At 36.3% G+C, this 5,198-nt stretch overlaps 1 pseudogene; it reads left to right on the forward strand.

The window, feature by feature from the left end:
- Positions 1 to 3,836: 3,836 nt before the first annotated feature.
- Positions 3,837 to 3,955, forward strand: LOC115216007 (annotated as a pseudogene).
- The last annotated feature ends 1,243 nt before the right edge of the window (positions 3,956 to 5,198 follow it).

Genomic DNA, 5,198 nt, shown 5'->3' on the forward strand with positions numbered 1-5,198 from the left:
ATCACATCTATGCTCAATTGTTTCCATGTTGTCGACAATTCCGTTACCTTCCAGCGTTCTAATGAACCAGTCAATGATGGTAGTGGAAGTGGTATTGACGGGGACGGAGACGGTGACGGAGGAAGTAGTGGTGGTGGTGGTGGTGATGGTGGCGGTGATGGTGCTATTGCTGGAGGTTATGGTGGTGGTGGTGGTGGTGGTGGTAGTAGTGGTAGTAGTAGTAGTATAGTAGTAGTAGTAGTAGTAGTAGTAGTAGTAGTAGTAGTAGTAGACGGTAGTGGTGATTGCGGCAATCTGGCAGAAGCGTTAGCACGCCCGGCGAAATGCTTAGTGGTATTTCGTCTACAGTTACGTTCTGAGTTCAAATTCCGCCGAGGTCGACTTTGCCTTTCATCCTTTCGTGGTCGATTAAATAAGTACCAGTTACGCACTGGGGTCGATGTAATCGACTTAGTCCGTTTGTCTGTCCTTGTTTGTCCTCTCTGTGTTTAGCCACTTGTGGGTAGTAAAGAAATAGGTAGTGTTGATTGCGGTGATGATGATGATAATAGCGTTGGTGATAATGATGATAATGATGAGGGGATGGGGTGGTAACGGTGGTAGTGATGGAGATGATAATAATGATGATGATGATGATGATGATCATGACGACGACGACTCATACTTTACCTGTAGTTTCTTTCATCTACGGAGGCGGGAGAAAAGAAACGGAAGTCGACGAGGTTTGACTTGAGAATGGTAAAACTTCAAGCATCAGAACAAATGCTACAGTACAAGATTCCGATAATGGTTGCCCTCATAACAAAAACAACAGCAGCAGCAACAACATTAACAATAACAACAACAGCAATAATATATGATGATGATGATGATGAGGAGGAGGAGGAGGAGGAGGAGGATGTTGAGGGTAATGACAATCCTTTCTAGTATAGGCATAAGGCCTAAAGTCAGTGAAGGTAGGGGGCTAGTCGATTAAATCGAACCCAGTGTGTCTCTGGTACTTAATTTAAAGAACCCAAAAGGATGAAAGCAAAGTCGACTCCGGCAGAATTTGAACACAGAACGTAAAAACGGACGAAATACCGCTAAGCAATTCGCCCCGCCTACTAACGATTGTGACAGCTCGCCGCCTTAATGACAATAATAATAATAATTATAATAATAATAATAATAATAATAATAATAATAATAATAATGATGATAACGATGATGATGATTTCAAATTTTTGCCACAAGGGTAGCTTGGGTGAGAGGATTTCGCTCGGCGTGCTAACGATTCTGCCAGCTTGCCGCCTTAATAATAATAATAATGATAATGTACATTGTTTTGTCTTTGTATAAAAGATGGGCTACAGCAAATATTCTGCTCAATACGACAGATTTGCTTGTCAGTTGCTTGACCATAACCATTTGAGCATGCCTCTTAGTGGCTGACGATATGTGCATCTCTGATCACGAGCAGAAGTAGGGGGTAATATCATAGCCATGTGCTGAGATTAATTCTTTGGGGTTTGGATAATTCACCTTTGGAAACATGGGCGTTTTGTTCAAAATCCTTAAACAACCCTTATTTGGAACCACTGGCCTCCTACATCAACCCCAGTGCTCAACCAGTGTTTCATCAACTTCGAAAGATGAAGGGCAAAGTCGAACTCCGAACATAAAGACGGACGAAATACCGAATTCCTGCATGCTAACGAATCTGCTAGTTCACCGCCTGATTTTGTATTATAATAATCGCAAATATATTAGCAGGACTAAAATGTGAAATAGAAAAATAATTACTATATTTAGAAAGCACTACCCAAATTCAGAGGCAAAATGATTATCTTTACTATAGTTACAGAATGGTCTGGGTCTTGCATAACTAGAAAAGCATTCTAGATCTATGTACTGTAATAATAATAATATAAAATTATCAAGTAAATATTAAAGAGATTTTTTTTTAATATTTAGCTACAAGAACAAAGATGGAATGAAAATCTGTTTTTGTTTACAGGGAATCCAAGAACTACAACAAGGTAATTAAATATTGTAAGAAAAACACCATAGATTCTAAAACGGAAGCTAAATGCAAGCCTGATAATACGACTAGAGGCTATCATATTGAAACGTGGCAAGAGAAACCTGCATCTGAGCAATAACTGAAACAAGTTAATGAAAGGACAAACGGATATAAAAAGATGTCAGCGATTGCTCAGGGTCGCATGATTTTTTGTAGATTGGTTCAATAACAAAACCTTACTATTAAAGAAATAAATTAAGAATGCAAATGTAACTACAGAATATATGGCTGCAGAAAAGCAATTAATTATATTGTTTCTTGCCTTTCCCAGGCAATTAATTACGTTTGAACTACAGTGTCTGATGTAATTTTATTCTTCTCAAATGACCCACTCTCTACGTGCACAGCATATATTCTGAATATTGTCGAACATAGAAACACTCTCAATAAGAAGCATGCATTCTTCTGGCAGCGTCACCATTGAATGGAATCTATCTGAATATATTTGCCAGTCTTTCGGTTATTATGTCAATGTATTCTCTCGAGATGATGTACACCAATCAAGCTAACCTCCCCTGAGGGCGTGCGTGTGCGTGCATGCACACATACACATATACAATACAGAATCACACACATAAAGTGAAAGAGTTAACTAGAGTTATAAAGATAGAATGTATATTTCTTTTTCATAATTGAATTTAACACACTCTCTTTCTCTCTCTCTCTCTCTCTCTCTCTCTCTCTATATATATATATTATATATATATATATATATATATATATATATATATATGAGCGTGTGTGTGTGTGTGTTTGTGTGTGTAAATGTACGTATATGTTCACACAATTCTAACGTTGGCTTAGTATACATATCGCGCATATATATTATTCGTATGTGTATACGTATACATACATAAATACAGACATATATACACACATACACACATACATACATACATACATTCATACATACATACATAGCATAAATTCATACGTGCATACATTCGCACATACATACATAAAGTCATACATACATTCATACATACATACATACATACATACATTCATACATAAATTCATACATACATTCATACATACATACATTCATACATACATACATACATACATTCATATATACATACATACATTCATACATACATACATTCATACATACATACATTCATACATACATTCATACATACATGCATTCACACATACATACATACACACATGCACACATACATACATACATACATACATACATACATACATACATACATACATACATACATACATACATATACCTATGTATGTACGTGCCTGGCATATCTGAGTCTGCGCAGATGTATTTGTGTCGGGCTTAATTGAAATGAGAAGCACTCATGCTAATGGAAAAAAAAGCATTTTAAATCATGCACTTTGATAATCAATTAATTTATAGATCCTTGACCATGATTTAACAATTACAACTCAGCGATGTGTGAAATGGTGAATTATAGTTTTACCCTTTCGCCGAAGAAAATTTTGACGTCCAATAATGAAGTCTATGCATCTTGGAGATATCTGGAATTATTTAATTGGTAAGAAAAGGAAAGACAATTTTCAGTGAGAGCATTCTAACGAGGGAAATAAATGATTTCATAGCTTGGCGCAAGGCAGCAGTTTTGAGGGGATGTCCTAGGACGACTTAATCGACATAGCTCTTTGAGTGGTACTTCATTTTCTGGAAATTGAATGGGTGAAAAGCAAACGTTGATCTCGTGAGGATTTGTCTCAGAATGTAAAAAAGTCGGAAGAAATATTGATAAGCATTTTCTCCGACACACCAATGTGATACGGCCATATCACATTAAAAGCACCTGATCTCGTCCGATCACCGAAGTTAAGTAACGTCGAGCCTAGTTAGTACTTAGATGGGTGACTGCTTGGGAAACCTAAGTCCTATAAGCGTCACATATTTAGGCGCAGGAGTGAGGGTGTAGTAAGTAGCTTACTTACCAACCACATGGTTCCGAGTTCATTCCCACTGCGTAGCACCTTGGGCAAGTGTCTTCTACTATAGCCTCGGGCCAACCAAAGCCTTGTGAGTGGATTTGGTAGACGGAAACTGAAAGAAATCCGTCGTACATATGTATGTATGTATGTATGTATGTATGTATATGTGTGTGTATGTATGTATGTATATGTATGTGTATGTGTGTGTGTGTGTGGTGTGTGTGTGTGTGTGTGTGTGTGTGTAGAAAACACCAATGACGACGATGACACCACCACCAGCAACAACAGCAGCTGCAATAACAACACAATGATCCTCAACAAAGCTACTTCGTTTTTGAAAGCCGTTAGGAATTGGACAATTATTTTCAGTGGATGACTTAAATATTAAGGCACTGAAATACAAGAGTGGCATTATGAAACCACGTGTTATGTGCCTTAATGAGGAGTTTAAATTCCGCCGAGGTCGACTTTGCCTTTCATCATTCCGGGGTCGATAATATTAGTACCAGTTGACACTGGGGTCAACGTAATCGACCTATCCACCTCCCCCAAGCTCCCCATTTTGGCAAAATTTTGAGATAATGATAATAAGATAGTAGTATTAGTAGTAGTAGTAGTGTTAGTATTAGTAGTAGTAGTAGTGTTAGTATTAGTAGTAGTAGTAGTAATTATAATTATAATGATAATAATAATAATAATATTAATAATAATAATTACTATTATTATTATTATTATTATTATTATTATTATTATTATTATTATTATTATTATTAATATTATTATTATTATTATTATATTATTATTATTATTATTATTATTATTATTATTATCATCATCATCATATTCGATGTTCAACATTTAAAAAACTTAAATTTGAAGTAGAATAGACTGGATCCAAATATGACTGTCCCTTCCTTTGTTTCCATATGCATAGCGTGCCCCAACTTATGCTCCATAGTGTATCTTCTAGATTTTAGTACAGTTAGTAAAATGCGATGTGAGGAAGAATTAGCTAGAATTTCTTGCAGGTTGACTGAGCATATAATAACTGCACCATCACCATTATCACCAACTGTGCCAAAGTTGAGAGCGTAGTCTGAAGGTCTCATTTAGAATACGTTAAATGGTGAAGTTGGGAAGAATCAATAGAGCGAAATGAATTGATGTTCTCAAGACTCAAAGACTATCTAATGCCTCA

This window comes from Octopus sinensis, linkage group LG9 (genome assembly GCF_006345805.1).
Source record: "Octopus sinensis linkage group LG9, ASM634580v1, whole genome shotgun sequence".
NCBI lineage: Eukaryota > Metazoa > Mollusca > Cephalopoda > Octopoda > Octopodidae > Octopus > Octopus sinensis.